This window comes from Camelus ferus, chromosome 22 (genome assembly GCF_009834535.1).
Source record: "Camelus ferus isolate YT-003-E chromosome 22, BCGSAC_Cfer_1.0, whole genome shotgun sequence".
Classification (NCBI taxonomy): domain Eukaryota; kingdom Metazoa; phylum Chordata; class Mammalia; order Artiodactyla; family Camelidae; genus Camelus; species Camelus ferus.
Genome location: NC_045717.1, coordinates 20,571,107 through 20,584,575, shown reverse-complemented (window position 1 = coordinate 20,584,575; position 13,469 = coordinate 20,571,107).

Here is a 13,469-nt window from a genome sequence, read left to right as displayed (position 1 = left end):
ACATGTCCCCACGCTGCGCGGGGTCCGCGTCTTCACGTCCCTCGTGGGGGCGGGGCCGCATTGGAAGGCCGCCGCGAGTCTCCGCGCCCCCGCTAGCTCGCGCTCCCCCAGTTCATCGCTCTGTCTCCTCCCCTCCCCCAGGAATCAGGCGCTAATTAGGACTTGAGCCCCTTCCTCGCTTTGGGTCCCTTTTCTGGCTACGTCCCCTCTCTGAACCTCAGTTTACTCCTCTGTAAGATGGGGATGATGGTAGTGGCTGTGTGTGTGTGTGTGTGTGTGTGTGTGTGTGTGTGTGTTCGCGCGCGCCAGGATTCAAGACCCCTGGTAGAGCACTCTGTAGCCCCTGACTGAAGACACTCAACTAGTCACTGGGCCACCTACTATGTGCAAGATTTGAAGGGGCAGGCAGCTGGGGGGAAGAAGGAGGTGCTGGTTAAAAATACAGATTCCTGGTCCCTAGTAGTCTTGAAGAATCGGGTTGTCTAGGGGTTCCGGGGAATTTGCGCTGTAAATAGGAAAGTTGAGAACCTGGGGGGTGGGCCAGGACAATTCTAACCCAGTAGGAGAGAGGGGCTGGCGGAACCCTGAGGAGGGGCTCTGGTCCAGCCTGGCAGCGGCAGAGATGACTTCTTGGAGGACTTCTGGAATTTTGAGGTCTCAGCTAGGTGAAAAATGGACTAGGGGAAGAAAGCAGCTAGCTGTGCAAAGACCCCAGAATCAAGAAAGTCCAGCGCTTTAGGCCAAGGGGTCTCAACCTCAACACTACTGGCAATTTGGGCTGGATGGTTCTGTGTGGTGAGGGCCTGCCCTGTGTTGTAGGGTTGAGCAGCAGTCCTGGCCTCAACCCATTAGATGCCAGTGGCACCCTTGCCCCAGTGGTGACAACTGAAAATGTCTTCAGATATTGCCAAATGTCCTCTGGGGGACAAAATTGTGTTAGGATAAATGACTCTGAAAATTAGTTTTGAATGTGCACCTCTATCAGTAAAAATGTTGAAGCTTCACCCCCAGATGGATATTTGTTGATAAATTATATACACATACAGTCATACCAGTAGATTCCGTAGATCATTTTATGGTACTGTATTTATTACAGAAAGATACTCCTTAGCAAACTAAAGGAGAATAAAAATATAAATGTTCCAATGTTTTCTACTTGAACCCCAAAGTTTTGTTTGTGGGGTCTATGCACCCCTCTCCGGAGCCTACTCTATGAGCAAATGTGAACAGTTCACGGTTCTTTGCGGCTGAGTGGTGGGATTTCAGTCAGGGATGGGGGCCTGTAGGCTGCACAGAGGACCTGCGATTTTATCCTGAGGGAGGTGAGGGGGCGTGGAGAAGCTCTCCCGTTATAGTTGCCAATGACTACTTACCCAATGGAGGGGAGGTCACAGCTATGTCCCATCCCTTGGTCAGGGTGGGCATAGAGCTGGCAGGAGACAGGTGGGAGTCTCATCTCGCCCTGACACAAATCAGGTCTGCTAGATTCTCATCGTAATGGCCACCATAGTGAGAGCTTACTCTGTGCCAGGCACTTTTCCAGGCACTGTGCACACAGCATCAAATAAAGCAAAGATCCCAGCCCTCATAGAGCTACTAGCATTCTCATGGCGGGGAGACAGACAAGAAACAAGTATGGAATAGGATAGGAGATAATAAGAACCAGGAAGAAAAATGAACTGAGGCAAAGGGATGGGTAAAGGGAGTCTAGGGAAGGCTGCAGGAAGTAACACTGGAGGGGAGACCTGAAGGATATGGGGGAAGAGTTCCAGGTAGATGTGGGAGCATCAAACTGTTGTTACCAGGTATAGTAGTTCTCTGTTGCTGCATAACAAATTATCCCAAAACTTAGTGACTTAAAACATTATTAGTATTTCATACAGTTCTTGAGGGTCAGGAATCTGGGAATGGCTTTGCTGGTCTTTCTGGCTCAGGGTCTCTATAAGGTTGTAGTCAAACTGTTGACTGGAGCTGCAGTCATCTGAAAGTATGACTGGGGCTGGATGAGCTTGTTCCAAGGTGGCTCACTCACATGGCTGACAGGTGGGTGCTGGCTGTTGGCAGGATGCCCCATTTCCTCCCTACTTGGGCTGCTTGAGCTAGATACTACCAACTTGGCAGCTGGCCTCCCCAGAGTAAATGAGCCAACAGAAGGAAAGCCAGGTGGAAGCTATATCTTTTCATGACCTAGCCTTGAAAGTCACACAGCATCATCACTTCTGTTGCCACAACCTGTATGTTAAAATCGAGTCACTAGATCCAGCCCCTTGTGTTTAGGGAGCAGGAAATAAAGGCTTTGCCCTCTCTCCCCTCCTACCCTCTAATCTCCTGCTGGAGCCTCTCACTGGCTGCAACAGAAGGCAAAGAAACTAAGGGAGCCGGTCATGCGATCAGCTTCTCAGGGCACAGATTGGGGAGGTGGGGCAGGGGGAAGAGGGGAGAAGTGTGAGGGTTAATCCGGAAGGACAAACCAGGATACAGCCTGAGTATTGAATTCTGGCATTTGTAGATAAACAGAAAAGCAAACATTCCCAGCGATCACATGGGGATGCTACTTACCCACCAACAGTTCTGTTGGAGCTGTGTAGCCATCTTGGTCTAGCCAGATGTGGCTGTGGTGTGAGCATGACTGCATTGTATCCTTTGTCTTTATAAAATGTTGTGGAAAGGGAGAAAATACATGTACTGATAACAGTGATAAGAAGTGTAGCCTTTGACATTTTAGTATAATTGAGTCAAAGATGGAGCCTATTTGATCCATCCATTCATTAATTTGAGGTTCAGGTGCCTCCGGTGGGGCAGGCATGATGCTGGGCACCATTTCTGCCTTTCCAGAGTCATGGTCTTAATGGGAAAGAGAATGGTGAAGCAATGGTATTACAAGTAGTTATTTAGTTATTTTTATGGTATACAGAAAAAAACAAAAAAACAAAAAACCGAGAGATCCATGAGAAAGGATAATACATGGGAACCTGACCTGGGTAGGGTGGTCATGGAGGAGGTTCCTCTTGAATTTAAATCTTAACTCTTTCTGAAACACAGTGTCAAATGTTTTAAACTATGTATCTCTTTTGATCCTCATAGCAATCTCACCAAGGGGGTAATATTATTACAAAAGGGAAAACAGGTTTAAGAATCTGCTCCAGGTGGCCTCTTAGAAGGGTGAATAGGAACTACCTAGGTGAAGAGGCACAAGGCAGAGGGAGCAGCATATGCAAAGGCCCTGAGGTGGGAACGGGCTTGGTCTATGCAGGAAGCTAAAGGCCACTGTAGTTGGAGCTTAGAGAGCAGCGGGGAAAGTGGAGGGAGGGGACGTTCATGCCCAAATCACCAAACCTTCCGTTGGACGCTTTGAGGCTTATGCTGGGTGGCTGTCTGTGTAATTGTGGAGGAAATAGACACAACTGGAGCAGGTGTATGCTTTTCGCAGGGTCAGTTTTCCCCTCAGTTTAAACAAGTGAAATTTGGAAATGCCCAAAATTAGAAGTGTTGGGAAATGGGAAATCTCCGAACTGTTGGCTGGAAAGGACGTCCCTTGGTAGAACCTTTGGAGAGGGCGACTTGGTAAAAGCTACTAAAGCATTGTGTGCTGTTTTAATTGTTTCTTTCAACCTCTGTATCCTGATGCTTTGACAGCTGGGGCCTCGTGGATCCTCCCTGGGCCGCATTTGTGTGCATTTCTTCATGCGGATCTCCACACCACCTTTACTTTCCACGTTGCATATTTCTCTTAACAATTGAATTCTTTTTGCAACAGGAATTCATCACTTTTGTGATCAGAACCAAACCACCCCCCCAAACCCCACAAAAACCAAAGAACAACAACAAAAAACACAGTAAGACAAATCCAATTACTTTTTAAAATAACATGTATGAAACATTGCAATTCTATCTTTGACAATGACACCTAAGAGGTAAGAAGTAATTTAGGGTTTCATAATTTGTGTAGTCCTTAGTAAATGGAATGTCCTTTACAGCACAGAAATCCACTGTTCGAGTTTTGCGAAATCAGCTTCAAACACATTTCCAGGAATACACTACGGGCAAGGGTTGGGTGGTTTGTTTGGAACTCTGTTCAAATGAATTCGGTGAGTGGTCAAGTCACAGTGGCTAAAAGAGCCCTAGTATATGCAGAGCCAGCTGGGTGCCAGGCTTTCTGTGGGGTGTCCTCCAGGCTTTAGGCTATTAAGTCATCCTTCAGCCTTCTGGCTTAGGTCCCACTTTCCCCTCTTCAGATGAAGAATCTGAATTTCAGAGGAATTAAGCAAATCATGCAGGACACCTGGCTTGTAAATGGCATAGCCAGGACTTGAACCCAGGCCAGCTGACCACAATGTTCCTTCAAGTTGGAATTGAGGATGAGAGGTACAGAGGTCTAGGGGGCACATGTTGGAACCAGACAGTCTGAGTTTGAGTCCATTGCTAGCTCTTTGAGTAATTTCTTCACCTTTCTGGGCCTCAGTTTCCCCATCTCTGAAATGGGAACAGAGTGTGAGGGTTCCATGGGTTCATAAAGATAATCTATGTAGACCTGCACTGGCTGAAAGGGTAGCCCCTTGCCACATGTGGCATTTGAGCCCTCGAAATGCGACAGGTCCTAATCCAGATGTGCCATCGGTGTCAAACGCACGCTGGAATCCGAAGGCTTATGTGAAATGACATATCATTGACTTTTTATACTGAATACTTGCTGAACTGATAATATTTTGGATAGACTGGGCTAAATAAAATGATTATAATCAATTTCACTGGCTTCATTTTTGCCTTTTTATCTTATTTATTGATTTTAATGGAGGCACTGGGGATTGAACCCAGGACCCTGTGCATGCTAAGCATGCGCTCTACCACTGAGCTATCCCCTCCCCCCTTGTTATGCCTTTTTAATGTGACAACTAGAAAAAGAAACTTTTTGTTTTTTGACATAGAGTTTAACTTTTTAGGGGTGAGGTAACTAGGATTATTTCTTTATTTAAAAATGACATATTTAATTAAAGTTTTTGCAAAGGTAAAATATGAAACTTAAAATCGGTCTTAGTAAATCAAAATGCTAAGTTCTCTAACTGTATTCCAAGATGGCCTTTAAAACATGGTATCTCAGTATGTCACAGAAGAGTGGCCTTGATCTGCAATTGTACAGAATATTTATTTATTTTTAATGGAGGGGCTGGGGAGTGAACCCAGGACCTTGTGCATGCTAAGCACATGTTCTACCACTGAGCTGGACCTTCCCCCTTAGAAACATTTAAATTACTTACACGGCTTGAATTATATTCTTGTGGGATGGTGCTGATTGAGAGGATGCAAAAGAAACAGTAACCCTCCAAGGAGCATATAGCTGTTTTTGTTTATGTTGCTTTTCTTAAGATGGACTATAGGACAACAGTCCTCTGCTCCAGCCCTGGGCCCGGTGACTCTGTGTCTGCTCCTGGCAGCGGGAATATCCACAGTTAATCATTCATCCCACATTCCGGAAAGCTCGCAGGGAAAGTATCGGGAAAATGCATGAGGTACTGGGACCTGGGGTGGCCAGATGACTTCATCTCTTTATATTTCACATACTGAAATTTCAAATTTGTGGATACTCGCCTCCCCACCAACTGCCGCCCCCCACCCCAGAACACTGGACCCTGTCTTTTTCTGATTGCAAAAGCAAAGTGTGCTTATTCTTTAAAAAAAAAAAAAAAACTATTTAACATTAAGAAAATTTTAATTTAGAAAGAAATCTTTGTATACATAGGAAAATAAAGCTTTAAGTTACAGTTTTGCCTGTGACCACTGGGGTGTCCAAAAACATGCAGGAAAGAGGACATAAGCTTTATAAGGAAGCCATGGGCAGTTCCGGTTCCTGCGGAGGGGAGGGTTTGATGGGGGCATTACCTTTTCTTTCCTATGTTTGCCTTTCGGGGAATCTTTTTGTTAGAATGTCTTCATGTGTCATTAAAATAATAATAATAAGGCATGGCAACTCCTCATTGCTCTGCCTCCAGGATAAGCCCCATTAAATTTGATGTATATTCTTCCAAGTTTTTTTCCTTTGAGCTACTCATTTTTCTATCTGACTTCATGATGGTGGTATTCAGAGAAAAACAGTGATTTAAAAACACATCCAGGTTGCTCAGCAAACAAGGCTCAGGACGGAAAGAGGAACTTTGTTGCTCGGGTACTCCCAGAAGATACACACCCTTTCGGGGCCTTTGTTTTCTCATTTACGAAGTGGGAGGAAAACATCCCTCATCTCCTAGAGTTGCTGGGAAAAGAAAGGCATTCACATATGTGAAGTGCTTAGATCAAAGCCCACATGTAACATGTAAACATCAATAAATGTTTTGGCTCTCGTTACAAGATGCAGGTTCAGATGCCTCTCTGCCTGTGGCTGAACTTACTGAAGCCCTTTGTTTGCTCATCTATAAAATGGGATCACAGCCCTAATGCCTATTGTAGGATACAGTGAGAGAATGAGACACAGGAGACACCCATTCTTCCTTCAAGGATACCCAGGGGCACCAGTAAATAATAAGCCATTATAACGCTCTCTCTATATGCCCAGATTGGGGAAGGAAGGAGTGTGTGGGCAGGATTCCAGAAGGAGGTATGTGGCACGGGATTGGATAGGGAAAGGAGGAGGAGCTGGACTGGGTGTTCTCAGAGTCTCCAGAGCATCAGGACCTCACTGAGGTCTTGTTAAAAGGCAACTTCCCAGTGCCCAGCCCAGATCCATCAGAGGTTCCAAGGCAGTGAGAAGACATGGGGTCTTGCTATTTGATAAATGCTGAGTGCCAGGCATTGCTCTGGGAGTGAGGAAAACAGACACAAATCCCTTTTCCTCAAGGAGGAGACATTCTAACGGTGGAGAGAGGAATGTGGAGATTTCTTGATAGTGGCTGCAAGACAGTAGGAAGGTGGCAGATATGTGGAGAGCGTAAAAGGAAACTATGGTTATTATTCTTAAGACATGCAATCTTTTTGTCTTCTGCCACATATAGAGAAGAAAGATGCGTGCTAATATGACTAAGCACTGAAGATCTGGAGTGAAACAGTCCTGGGATTTAATCCGCCCTCCTCCATCCACCTACTTATTGTGGGTCATTGGGTAACTGATGTAACTTTGCCATGCTTGAGAGGGGCAGAGGAACGGGGTCTCTGATGAGAGTGAGGAGTGGAACAGGCTTATTGAGAGATCTCAAACAACAGAGATGCTGGACAGGACCCAGGTGGATGGTTCGCAGCAACTCTAGGAGATAAGGACTGTTTTCTTCCCATTTCACACTCTTTTTTCCAAGGGTGGCCACTGTATTAGCTATTCAGTGCTGCATAACAAGTTATCCCAAAATTTAGTAGCTGAAACAACAAACTTTTATTATCTTGTGATTCCTGTGGGTCAGGAATCTGGGAATCACTTAAAGTGCCTTTGCATCAAGTTTTCTTACAAGGTGGCAACCATGATGTCAGCTGGGACTGCCATCAACTCAAGGTTTGACTGATTTGGTTGAATTTAGATCTACCATTTTGTTTATTTCTGTTTGCCTCTTGTTTGTTTGTGTCTTTCGGGGTTGGGGATGTAATTAGGTTTATTTATTTATTCTTAGAGAAGGTACTGAGGATTGAACACAGGGCCTCATGCATGCTAAACATGTACTCTACCACTTGAGCTACACCCTCCCACACTGTTTTTTACTCTTCTCTTTTTTCCCCTTTCCTGTATTCTTTTGGATTACAGGCATACCTTGGAGATATTACAAGTTTGGTCCGAGATCACCGCAATAAAGCAAATATCATAATAAAGTGTGTCATATGAAATTTTTGGTTTATCAGTTCATATGAAAGTTATGTTTACACTCTACTGTAGTCTATTAAGTGTGCAATAGCATTATGTCCAAAAAACAGTGTACATACCTTAGTTAAAAATACAAAACAAACAAAAACCAAAGAAAAAATAAAAATAATAAAAACACAAAAAAATACAAAATAAAAAAACCCAATCATAATAGTAACATCAAAAATCATACTTAATCTATAGTTAGTTTTTCCTGATTGTCTCAAGAATATCTTATTTTTGGTTGATTCATTTTAATCAAGGTCCAAACAAGGTCTACACATGTAATTTAGTACTTATTTTTCTTATGTATCTTTTAATCTATAATAAGCAATGCCCTTTGTTTATAGAACCCACTGGCTTTTCTGTAATATGGTACACTTGGAGAAAACACACCCATTATTAAGTGCTTCAGCCAAGAGGAGACACACATCTTTTCTGCTAACATTCCATTGGCCAGGACCCATCACATGGCTCCACCCATCAGCAGACGAGTCTGGGAAATGTCATTTAGCTGAACGGTCAGAAACCAAGGAAACAGGTTAGGTGAACACATCACACTGTTTGTGCTCCATCCCCTCCCACTTCCCTGGACCATCTTCTGACTTTGCATCAGTGGCCATGATGAGAAGAAGGAGGGACCATATGTAAGCCACCCAGTGACGGACAGCAGCAACAACATTCAGTTTTCTGAGGCTGCTAGGGCAGTGGATCTGGTAACAGATCAGCGTCCACCGTCCATGGTTCAATCCTCTGGCTATGGCAGTTGTGTCTTTTCCAGAACTGGTTCTATGTCTTTGAGACCTAGATCCTTATTCTCTATGCTCCTGAAAACTCACTGAGGTCTCAAGTGCTTTTCTGAAATCAGCTTTATTGAAGTAGGTTTTACACATCATGAAACATTGCTTTCATGAGTAATATTTCAATGATTTTTAGTAACTTCACTGAGTGGTGCAACAATCGCTGTAATTCAGTTTTAGAACATTTTTATCCACAAATAAGAGCCCTTGTGCCCATTTATGGTCAATTCCCACTCCTAACCCCAGCCTCAAGCAACCACTAAAGCTTTATAGATTTGCCTTTAATGGACATTTCATATAAATGGAATCATACAATATGTGATATCTTGTGTCTGACTTATTTTAATTAGCACAATGTTTTTGGAATTCGTATATGTTATATAGCATGTGCCAGTAGTTCTTCCCTTTTTATTGCTTATAGTATTCCATTGTATGGATATTTTGTTCATGGTTCCCAAGTATTCTTTTTTATTTTTTGCTTTTTTGGGGGAGGGGGGAGGTAATTAGGTTTATTTATTTATATTTTAGTGGATGTATTGGGGATTGAACCCAGGGCCTCATACATGCTAAGCATGTGCTCTACCACTGAGCTAGACACTCCCCCACCACAAGTATTCTTAAATAAACTTTTCTGGCTAAATTAGCTAGAGTTAGTTTGGTTGGTTGGTTCCCATGATCAAGCTAATAACGTTTCACTAAAAAAATTTCCATATTGTCCATGACTGGCATGATTTAAGAGTGAAATAAATGTATATGGAGAATTAGAGGTGGGCCATCATGTGGCTTCAGAGACAAAAATTATTATATTTATGCATGCATGCAGGTATATAAGGGTAATCTTTTAGTCTCCTGCTTCCCATCTCTTTGGTCTGCCTGGGTTTCAGCTGCATCTATTGTGGACAATTCCACAATGCATGGAACTCCTACCACAAGAATTTGTGTAGTTTTCTATTCTCTCCTTCAGGGTCTTCATGGCCCCCACCAAGTGCAGCTTTAGTGCCCTCTGGAGCAACCTTAAGCCAGTGGAGGACAGGATCTAGTGGATAAATAATACTAAAAAAACAAATCCAACAGCACACTGGGTTGTACACTATAGCAAGTGGGATTTATCCCAGGATATGTTCAGACATTGGAAAACTCACAGGGATATTTGCATACCAGCGTTCATACCAGCATGATTTACAATAGCCCAAAGGCCGAAACAACCCAAATGTGTGTCAACAGATGAATGGATAAGCAAAATGTGCTATCTCCCACATACAATGGGACATAATTCAGCCACAAAAGACATAAAGAACCGATATACGCTATAACTTTGATGAATCTTGAAAACAGTATGCTAAGTGATAGAAGTCAGGCCTCAAAAGTCACATACTGCATGATTCCTTTTTTATGATGTATCCAGAATAAGCAAATCCATAGAGACAGGGAGCAGATTAATGGTTACCAGGGAGCGGGAGGTCGGGGAAAGTGGGAAGTGATTACGTAATGGGTACAGGATGTTTTTATGGGGTGACGAAAAAGTTTTGAAACTAGAGAGAGGTAGTGATTGCACAATATTGTAAATGTACCAAGTGCCACTGAATTGTGCACTTAAAAATGGTTCATTGTGTGTTGTGTGAATTTCACATCAATAAAAACCCCTCAATCTATAGTGGATTGGAAATATAAACTGCCACAACTATTAGGATCTAAATTAGTAATCTACGTGAAAGTTTAAATGTATTCACTAGGAGCCAACTGAAGAGCTCCCAGTGGCCAAGCTGGAGGGATTGGAGCAACAAAATCAAGTAGTACTGAATTGTAACCCAAAGCATAAAACAAATATTCATGAGTCCATACTGATGTCAATAAGGACTGAATAAATTAATAAATGGGGGGGGGGAGAGAAGAGACAAATTTCTCAAGAAGAATTCCAAGTCATTTACGTAGATCCTTGGCCCTGAAGGAAGGGAAGTATAACTCCCCATTCCTCTAGAATAGACCTTGCACAGAAACTTACTTTCAAAGAGTGTATTATGGAAAAAGGAGCAGGCAGAGTAACTTTGGTGGAGAAACCTGATAAACTCTACTTCAGCAGGTGGGCCAAGGTCCACATCAGTAGCCGTAAAGCATGCAGATCCTATATACCTCTGATATGATATGATTGAAGTGGCATTTTCTTTCTGTAAAAAGGATTCCTCCCTCAGCCCATACCTCCGTAAGCCTAATCATGGGAAAACATCAGAAAAATTCCAATCAAGGGTCATCCTGTGATAGTCATGACCAGTAAATCCTCAAAACTGTCACGGACATCAAAAAGAAGTCTGAGAAACTGTCACAGCTAAGTGGAGCCCGATGAGACGGGACAACTAAGTGTAATATGGTATCCTGGATGAGATCTTGGAACAGAAAAAGGGTGTTAGGTGAAAACGAAGGAAATCTAAACTGTGGTCTTCATGTAGTAATACTGTATCGATATTAGCTTAATGCTAACATGTATACTAATGGAAGATGTTAATAACAAGGGAGGCTGGGTGAGGGTACAGAAGTTTCTTGCGTATGTACTATTTATCAGTTTTTCTGTAAATCTAAAACTGACCTAAAAATTAAGCCTATTTTAAAATTTACCCACCCTTTGCTATTGAAGGACATCTGTATATTGTAGTGAGGGCATAGACTGGATTCAGATTGTTTGGGTTCAAATCCTAAGCCCTGCCCCTTACCGTTTGTGGTTGGCAGCCTCCAAGAAGGCCTGCGGTGGTCCCCACTTGTTGGTTGCCATGTCCCGTGTAGTCCTTTCCCACACTGAATAGTGCCTGCTCGTGTGAACAACAGGATGTTGTGGAAATGATGGTGTGTGATTTCTGAGGCTAGGTCACAAAAGGCACCATGGCTTTCTTTTTGCTTTTTCTCTTGGATCACTCACTCTGGGGAAAGCCAGCTGCCATATGATGAGGGGACTCAAGCAGCCCTGTGGGGAGGTCCACATGGTGTGGAACTGAGTCCTCCCACTAACAGCCACCACCAACTTGCCAGCCATGTGAGTAAGCTACCTTGGAGATGACACTTTCAGCCCCAGTCGGGCCTTCAGATGATGGCAGCCCCAGCTGACATCTTAATTAAAACTTCTTGAGAGATTCCTGAGCCAAAACTATGCAGCTAAGTTTCTTCCTGTGGATTCCTAACCCACAGAAATTGTGAATGATAATAAATATTATTTTAAAGTTTTAAGTTTTGGGGTAATTTGTTTTTCATAGCAGTAGATAGCCTATGCACTAATTCGGGGTAGGCACATTTTTTCTTCCCATAAAGGACCAGATAATAAATATTTTTGTTTTTGCAGGTCACATACAGTCTCTGTCACACATTATTCTTTGCTTTTTTTTTTTAAAAACACTTAAAATGTAAAAAGAATTATGAGCTCGAGGGCTGTACAAAAACAAGCCATGAGCCTACCTGACATCTTTCGTTCCATTCTTTCTACTTTCCTTCCCTTTTACCCTGCTTCCGTCCCTCCCTTCCTTCTTCCTTTCTTCCCCTTCCCTTCCTTCCTCCTTTCCTTCTTCCCTCCTCACTCTCTTCCTTTCTCTTATCTCTCTCTCCCCTCGTCACTCCCTTCCTTCTCTCTCACTGTCTTTTATTCTTTTATTTATTCAGTCATTCACTCAGCCAAATGAACACCTACTATGTGCCAGGCCCTCTGTGTGCTGCTGCAATTATATCTGTGACTAAGACAGTCCCCCTGTTCTCGTGGGGCTCCCAGCCCCAGAAGGGGAGATGAACAGCAAAGATATAAGTAAAGAATCTAGTATGTCATTATGCACTGTGACATTTACTCAGAAGGAAACAAGCAGGTTGCAGGGAAAGATGCAGTTTTGTCTAGCCAGGGTAGCCAGAGAAGGCATCTCTGTTTGGAGGAGATGAGGAGAAAAGTCATGGGAAAAGTGTTTTGGGCAGAGGGAACAGCTTATGCAAAGGCCCAGAGGCAAGAAAGAGCTCAGGGTTTCTGGGGACCATGAAAGATGGCCTGAGTGGCTGGAGTGGAATGAGTGAAGACTGTGGGCACCTGGGGTCAGGGAGGTGCAGGGCCACATGGCAGGTCCTTGAGTGCTGCAGTGTCAGAGGAATGGGAGCCTGGGAGGGTTTTGAGCAGGGGTTGCTGTGGCCTGATTTTCTTCTCTGATTGTTGGTTGTGTGGATTCTAGCAGCTTCACTTCTTCCCCAAGGCCTCTTGTCTGGCTCATTGATAATAAGGCCAATGAATTTTTATTGAATACTTGCTCTGTGCTGGGCACTCACACTGACTCTCTGAGGGAAATTAATGTTAGATATGAGGAAACAGAAGCACAGGGAGGTGAGTAACTGAGCTAAGGTCACACAGCCAGGAAGAGGTGGATGCAGAATGTGAATTCAGGCAGCTGCTGCCCTGCTAGCCTGTGGCCCCACAGCCCCAGCCTCCTCTTTAGGTTTCCTTCTAACAGCTTTAGTTTCTGCCCATCAGCCAATGGGGCCTTTCCATCTCAGAGCCGGTCAATTCCTCTCCTGCTCAAACACCTTCCATGGCTCCCCACTGCCTCTGATAATGACCAAACCCTTTAGCCTGATATTCAAAGCCCCATCTTTCTTTTTCTCTCTCTCATCTTCAGCCCCTCCTTGACACTCCAAGTTTAAGCCATTCTGGGTGCTTTGCAGTCCTCTCCAGCACTCCTTGGGGGGGAGTCCTTTGACCCACATGGGCTGTGCGTTGGCTTGGCAGTCCCCCACTCCCATTCCAGGCCATGTTGATGAAACTCATTCATTCTCCTCTGCCCTTTGCCTCAGTTCTCCAGTTCCTGATCAAAGCTTCCATCAGGACCAAGTACAGAGTGGGTGTT